The sequence below is a fragment of the Melanerpes formicivorus genome, unplaced genomic scaffold, assembly GCF_026170545.1.
Source record: "Melanerpes formicivorus ecotype bairdi unplaced genomic scaffold, bMelFor1.0.p_v2 SCAF_39, whole genome shotgun sequence".
Taxonomy (NCBI): Eukaryota; Metazoa; Chordata; class Aves; order Piciformes; family Picidae; genus Melanerpes; species Melanerpes formicivorus.
Window position 1 is genome coordinate 5,999,389 of NW_027142391.1, and position 8,252 is coordinate 6,007,640.

Sequence of the window (8,252 nt, forward strand, 5' to 3'; positions counted from 1 at the left end):
CTAGGAAATTGATGGAATATTTATTAGTCATCAGAAGAGGTCCTCTGTGTCCTCTTACTAAGTCCTTGTCTCTCTGCCCTGTTTCCTAAATATCCTTTCCATTCTCCTTGCCACTGTCTGTGAAATGAACAACTCGCCTCCAGCTCTGGGGACTACACTCATTTTCAGTTGTTGCCATCCCAACCCCTCCCAGCAAGGATGAACAAATGAGCTCCACAACAGAAGTGGCTTTTCACTTCCTCTACAGGGATTTTTGACAGCACAAATTTCAACAAGCTAACAACTCTGCCACCCCTCAAAGTCAGACTAACACCCCACCCCCGGGGCTAATAAATAGGGAGGGTGAATGCTGCTTTCCTTGCTTAGGGGAGAACAGGGTTTGTCTCTTCTAGGCCTTGTATAAGACAGTCTAACACAGCCAAAAATATCTCTAAAATCAGCATTAGAACTTCAGCTGCCCTAATGTCAATGTGTTCCTAAACATTTCATTGTGGACATCCAGAACTGATCTAGCCTCACCCTTTTCCATCTCTAGGACTCCAGATTCATCTAAATCAAGTGTGTTCCTGCTAGCAGAGGAAATTACCATGAGAGAGAATAAGCAAAGAAAGTAAAAGAAATGAGAATACAGATGTGGAAGGGACCTGGGCTGGCAGGATCAAGAAGAATTCACAGGGATACAAAGAGAGAAGAGCATGGTGAGGAAAAGGGGCCCAGCTGAGGAGCTGCTTGAAAGAAGGCTGCTCTCAGTGACAACTTACTGTTTACACTGACAACACAACTCACTGCACAATACAGATTCCAATTGGTGGTGCTGGAGAAACAAGCCTGGTGAGTTGAACACCTTCAGTTGTGAAAGAGAAGACATTATCACAGCTACAAACTGCAACTGCAGCAGCACACGGGGTCCCTACTGGTGCAAGTCTTTGCTAGCACAGTGTGCAATTAGCCTGATTCTTGGCAGAACTCTAGAGATTCCCATTTGTGCACCCCAACACCATAGCCTGCAGACACATTACTCATCTAGCTTTGAACTAGCTACCTCAGAGACTGCCAACACCACCAGCAGAGCCAAGAAGATGTGCTGTGAATGTGGCTTGAAGCTTCACTGAAGCTGCCAGCAGTCAATCTACCTTGCTTGTTTCTTCAGTTCCAGCCTGTATCTGCCTATGCAAGTTGCTGCAGCCAAGCCCGAAATGTTCCTCTGGGGAGAGCCAGATACTTGCACCTTAGCACAGACACACAGAAGAGGGCATGCTGAGCCTACAGCCAGAAAGCCTGGGAATTATTAGGAAAAATGAGTGGGTGGGGGAGCTCAAGGGACCAGTGGGAGGATGCGGGAAATCAGTAACACTGATTTGAATAACTGGCAACAAGTATTAGATCTTTTTTGGTATGAACCATCTCTGAGACTCATCACTTAAAGGAGGTCTCTCAAGGGACAGTCAAAAACACAGTAGAAGAAACAGACCTGCCATGACACAAGGGGTTCTGAGCCACAAGGTGAATGGCTGAACAGGTCTGGGAAACTTCACCCACATGTCTAAAAGGAAGCAACTTTTGTGGGGAATACAAGCTCTGACAGACCAGACAAGCAAATCTGTCTCAAGGAAGATTATGATGTCACTTCAAGGTCTGCTGAGCCTGCTTAAACTGTTGGAAAAGCGTTGGTCTCATTTATCTGATGACCACCAAACCTGCCCTTGTCCCATCCCCTCCCCAGTGGTGGAATTTGCATTTGAGACTACAGGCTGCAAAATTAAGCCAGCCAGAATCAAACCAGAACAACAAAATATCCACCCAAAAAAAAAGCAAAGAAGTGTGTTTGAACAGAGTCCAATCTCTGACTAGGCTCATCAAACCTACACCAGTGCTCCTGTCGTTGCAGGGGAAGGGGCAGCAGAGAGCAGTGCTGCCTTATGCAGATTTTGACTGCTGTTCTTACGTTTCTCAACGGCAAGAAGAAAAACTGTCTGATAAACAACCAGTAGCACCAGGCAGGCTGAAGAAAACGATGGCAACCACACTACGGCTCAGACTCCCTTTCTCCACACCTTCCAGCACACCCATGCCAGTGTGGTCATGTCAGCCCAAGCTCCTGTCCTCCCCCAGCACCCAGGAGTTTGGGACACCATGGGAGATGCTGTCAGTATTATTTTGAAGTCAGTCATAAACCTGGCAGTGGCTGAGGAGCTTTATGTGAACTGACATTTACATGCAGTCCAAGAACAACTTGACCTCCTTCCCAGATCCAAAATGCAGGGTGGAAATCATCATTCTGCACTGATCAGAGCAGGAATCGAAAACACTGCTGCAGGGAGGCTCACAGCTTCCTGAAGTCAGAGATTATCTCTAGGTTTATACAATGCTCTCTCCATTTTAGACACAGAGGTCCTGGCATTTACCATTTGCAAGTGTGCTACTGGCAGAACTTCCCTAAGGGAGATTTCAAGGACCCCCAGTTTATGGAATTTGGGCATGCACACAGAAAAATACAGGACTTAACTCCTGGAAATACTATGCAATAACTTCCCCTACCTATGACAAGTGACAAAGAAAAAAGGAAGATCAGATGAGAACTTGGAAGTCCCCATTGCAAACCAGTGATTTTTAGTCTAAAAGCCAGGTTGAAGTAATTCACCAGGCACTGCTCTCCAACAAACCTGCCAGACCACAGAGCAGAAAAACAGTCTAGGAAAGCACATCAAAACCTTCAGCCTCACCACTACACACTGACTGTGGTGGGGCAACTACTTGAAAAACAGTAACTTCAATTTGCTTGGAGCTTTCTTGGGAGACAGGGAGAGGAAGCAGTAGGGATTGAGGAAAAGGTCAACAGAACAAACTCAGCTCTTGGTTCCACACCATGCCCCTGGAGCAAAGCCATTGCACAGAGGTGATGTGAGAACCCAAGTACACCGTGTCTGCTTATCAATATGTATTAGCAAGACAAAAAATAAGCTTAATGGTTAGCATAATGCTATGTTTTTACAACATCTGTCAGCAATTATTTGTATTTACTTGCACTGCAAACACGGGAGAAAAGTCAGAGAAATATAAACACCAGAATTCATTGAATTCCCACCAGCCTTGTGTTTTCCCCACAAAGAATCTCTAATCATCCCTGTTTAGACACTGTCATTTGTTCCTTACCCTCTTCCATACAGAATTGTTTCCCCATCCTCTATAACCTGAAATTATTGGTCCTTGTTCTACACTGGACTGAATAATGACTAACCCCTCTGCAATTAGTGGTGTTAACTTCAGTTCTCTTAAGACAGCAATTAGAACTATAATATTTCTTGGACTGAAAAGAGCCAATCAACCCCCTTTCAGTTCCTGCTCTCCCTTTGGCCATGCTTTACACTACTAAAAAGAAAGAGGAGGCAGGGAGAGCAAGGGTTGTGCTCTACTTGGGCTGTACTCCACCTGTGCAATTCAGGGTGAGGAACAGGTTAGCTGGGTGAAAAGTTCACTGCAAGCTGAGCTGTCTGTTTCTCTTGCTTAATTTATCCAATATTTGGCTAACCTTGCTCTGAACCCAGCCCCCAAGACCCCCTTCCTCTCATCCCTCCCCAGCGGGTTCATGTCAGCCAAAGACACCGCCTCTTATTCCCTTCTCCCTGACCCTGCTGAATGGAGCGGGGGCTGGGACAGAGGGCCAAGCACAGAGTGTGAGCCCTTGCACTGCAGAGATAATGATTATTTATGCTCTGAACTTCAGCAGGCCTCATCCTCAGGAGCAAACAGAAAAGCTCTACAGTCAGCAACATTGCCTGATAATTGCATTCAAGCTTATCAGTCCTCCCAAGGCTGGATGGCACACACACACCACACACACCCTTCTCTGCACCATGTAGCTCTTGCAAGGATGTGGTACTTCCTAAGGTAGCTTAGGCTAGATGCCTGATGCACTGTGACAAGCCTTGCAAGGGGACTGTCACACTATTTGTGTCATGGTCATGATCTCCAAGATTAGTCCAGAATGTCCATTACCCCATTTCTGCAGCTGAAGATCCTCAAAAGCAACACAACAGATACACTTAAAATACTGCAAAGAACAGAACAGTAGCTGCAGTAACAGCATAAGCAGGAAGACCCTAGATGGTTCTTCTCCCCTGAAATCCCATGAAACCAGTAAGGCAAAGACGTGGGTAGTGAGATGTGCTATTGCTGCTCAGTGGAGAAAAGGGAGCCCCAATCCACAGACCTTTATGCCCCTACGAGCTACTCACACTACAGATCACAGGAAAGGTTCTGCTCAGAAAACTGCTGAGCAGTTTCCCTTTCTGGGATAGTCTACAGCTCTCCCACACACTCTCCTCCTGCACCCAAAAAAAAGTGCCAAGAACACCCTGAAGTTGCCCCTACCGCGCAGGCAGCAGCAGGGCACTGGTTCCACCTCCTAGAAAAGACGTCCAACACCACCTCTTGACCCAACACGTCAGAGCTCACCATCAGGTGATGCAAACCACTGGAAAAGCTGCCCAAGAACACACATTTCTGGCAGGCTTTCATTATTTTCCTGCTGGGCTCAGGGCTGCTCTGGGGCAACACAAAGCGTATTTGATGACTTTCTCAATGACTGGAAACATCACCAGAAAACAGCACACAAACCAACCTGCCGAGCTTTCACTGCCCAGCTGAGCAGCAACGACTCTCGTCCAGGTTTAATCTTGGACTCCCAAGGATCAACACACTTTTATACCTGCCTGCTGGCAGTCTCTATGGGATGGCGAGTTAGGATGTGACTAGACTCTGTTAATTGGGAAGAATAAATGTTTCCTGCAAACCTTTATGTCATCATACTCTTTTGACCTGACAGAAGGACCTTATAGCTGTTCCACAGCTTTGATACATTTAAGCAGCTTTACCTGCAGTAGAAACTCTCATGAAACAACTTACTAATCCAAATCACCACAGTGCCCACACAGTGCTCTGTGCATACAGTGATACTCAGTTTCTGCCCCACTCGTGTAGGGTGGGGAGGGGTGGATGGGACACAGACACACCGCCCGACAGCTTTACAGTAAGTGGAAATTCCTTGCGGTCTAAGAATAATATGAAAGTGGTTTCTCAGGGTCAGCAGATGACCTCGCCTTGACACAGGGCTCCATGTGTCTGGAAGCAGTACAGACCAGAGTAGTTCTGATGTGGTCACTAATTCAGTGACACCATCCATTCCAGTCTTCACCACTCCCACACCAAGGTTAGCAAAAGACCACTTTGCAACAAAGGGTCCTTGTCATTAAAGGAATCTAGGGCCTTTATCAAAGAGCAGGATCCAGCATCCCCCACCTAACCCCTGCATATTTTCAAGGCATGAAAATTGCTAAGAGCAGCCCAGAGAGGGTGTCAGGAAGGCATCAAACTTCAAACCGCTCCCTAAGTAAGCAGAGGATACACACCAAACCCTTAGCCCACAACGCATAACCCACCCAGTATCTGCAATTCTCATCAGCAGGACCAGCACAGATACATTGCATCAGGATAATAAATCTATTAAAAGTAACAGAAAATAATTTCCACACAAGGAGTTCTCTGTGCAACCTTTCAAAGCCTTTGTGAGAGATTTTAACACATCTTGAAACTCTTCACGGACAGGTAAAAAGGCGCAGGGTCCATACGGATGTCAGACATAAAATCAACTGCAGAGTTCAAGTGCTACGCATCCCAACACTTCGCTGTTGCATCCACCACAGAGAAAAGCACAAATACTTCAGAAGGTAGCACACCAGCACGGGGAAACTGAAGGCAAGATGAACTGAAATGCAGCTCCAATCGTTTACAACTTGCGGTTTAAGAATCACCTCATTAAGAAAACAAACCAGAGGCGGTGATCTTAATCACTCTGGCCTGTCCCAAACAGCCGGTGTTTGCCAACAGCAGGAACGAGCTTGTGCAGACCTGCCAGCCAGAGCCAGCTTTCACTTTAGAGACGACAAGATCCAGCACAATTGCCAACGCGTCGAGCTTTACGGGAAGCCAAAGGCCTCTTTGTACCTCAGTCAATTTCAAGGCTTCTGCTGTTTGGGAAAAACAAAACAAAGCAAAGCAAAACAACCCCAAACACCTCCGCCCCCTTTCCCCAAACCCCTTGGAGGGCAGCACCGTGAACTGACATTTCGGTCCCTTTGGCAGGTTCTGCTCTGGCCGAGGCTACAACCTGGAGGAAATCTCTTTTCCTACGATCACAGGCAGACCTTCACAAACATCAATCCTCCGCTTCCAGACACTTAGGGTTCAGCGCACTTCCAGGTGCTGCTCCCGCCATGGGCGCCTGCCCGGATTAACTCCGAGAGGAGACCCTCAGACCAAGGGTAAACCAATTACCGAGAACAGATACCGTGCTTGAAGCCAAACAGAATAGAATTAAGGGCAATGAGGTGCGAATTGCCCCATCGGTGGGCAGTGCCCCCCACTCAGAAGCCATCCACAGGAGAGCCGTAATGCCCGGGGCCTGTCCCCGCTCCCTGGCCGGGCACATGCGGCGGTCCAGCCTCGCCCGCAGCTCTCGCGGCCATGGCGGTGCACGGCGACACTGATCCCCCTCCACAAACCCACAGCCCTCACTGAGCATTCACCCCGCTCCTTCCCCGACAGCAAGGGCTGCTCTCGGCTTTCTAGAAGGTCCTTTGTGCCCTCCCCTCAGGCGGCCGCACTGCCTGCCCAGCGCCCAGCCTCCGCGGGCTCCCCTCCCAGGCCAGGCTGTCGATGGCGGCCCCGCAGCGCTCGGTCTACGGCGGGACACAACTCCTCTCCCCGCGGCCCCGAAGACTCGGCGAGAAGCATGCGCCCTGGCTGTTTTCGGCTGGGGGAGCTGCACACCATCCCGCCCCTTCTGCTCACCTCAGGAACCGCCTCTCCCGGCGCGGCCTCTCTGGAAGCTTCTGCGGCGCGCGGCAAGGCGGCTCGAGCCGCTGCGCTTCCGGTGCCTGTGCCCCGGCGGGGCGCTGCGGGGCGCGGTGCGCGCTGGGGGAAGGATGCCGGAGCCTACGGCTTCCATAGCCCTGCCAGCACACAGGCGTGACTCCGGCAGGCCCAGCGCGGAGCCGAGGGGCTGGGCTGGCGGGACAGCGCGGTGCCGCAGTGTTTGGACAAGGATCTCAGGCGTGGGGTCGGCGGGAGATGGAGGGACGGCGGCGGGCGCTCGGCGGGAGCGGGAGTTTATCCCCCGGCCAGGCAGCGTCCGATGGCCGCGGCCAAGACCAACCGTCCCGCAGGCGGGTTCGCTACCTACTGAGCAACCAAAACAATAAAAAATTGCCGACATGTGGAATCTATTAGGACATTTAAAAGGAATTCACGTTCATTGTTCCACTTGAAATATAAAGGTTGTAAAACTTAATGGCCACATGACAAGGAAACTATATGAAACACTCGGAGATTTACAGAGCAGCTCTTGCGCTCTTTAGGCATCTGGGCTGAAAATCGCTTTACAATGGGCAATGCAACCTGTGGCTTGAGCACTAAGGTTTTCTGGCGGTTCGGGGGGTGTGTGTGTGTGTGTGTGTGTGTCTGTGTTATATTTTTTTCTTCTTAATATTTTGTTTTCCTTTGACCTTGCAGACTGGTATTCAGTTACCGCAGCAGCTCCAAAGTAAAACAGAAACACAGCTTCTATCTTCTTTCAACTATTTATTTCTTTTGTCCTGTTAACATCAAATAATGAAAGGAATGGTAAGGATTTTGCAGGGGGTGGGGGTGTCAAAAGAATGAAAGCAGGAGAAAGGAGGGGTGAAAAGAAAAATACCAACATAATGGCTTAATTTCTCACAGCATGTGCAGTGCAAATGAACAGTAAACACATACCACAGAAAAATGCAAACAAAGGCTACATTTGCTGAAAGTTCCAAGGAAAAAAAAAACCAAACAAAACACCGTCCTGAGTGCCCCCAAGCAAACATTTCTGCGATTGAACCCTCAGAGCCTTTGCATTTCTAGGCCAATTTAGCACAGCTGGTATCTTCCCCCCTCCCTCCCCGAACACACCTAGCAAGCTAGCAGGGAGGATCCAAAGGGCCAGGTTTTCAAGCTTTGTTTTGTTTCAAGGCATGGAAATGCTGCAATTGTGGTATTAAGAGGAAGAGTAATCTAATCTATGAGTCACATACAAGTGTGAAAACCTAGTCACAGATTTGTCACCAGGGTTTGTCTGTGCAGAGCGAGATAATTAAGCCAGCTGCAGTTCAGGGACAGAACACCACATTTTGCCAGGCTTGTCAAACTTGGCCCTTAGCAAGTGTCTCTGA

General features: G+C 48.8%; 1 long non-coding RNA gene across 1 annotated transcript in view; it reads right to left on the reverse strand.

The window, feature by feature from the left end:
- Positions 1-6,937, reverse strand: part of LOC137451179 (uncharacterized) — a 29,253-nt gene extending 22,316 nt beyond the window's left edge. Inside the window, exon 1 of the long non-coding RNA XR_010989737.1 lies at positions 6,850-6,937. This is a non-coding gene — a long non-coding RNA (uncharacterized lncRNA). The remainder of the gene's footprint in view (positions 1-6,849) is intronic.
- Between the last annotated feature and the right edge of the window lie 1,315 nt (positions 6,938-8,252).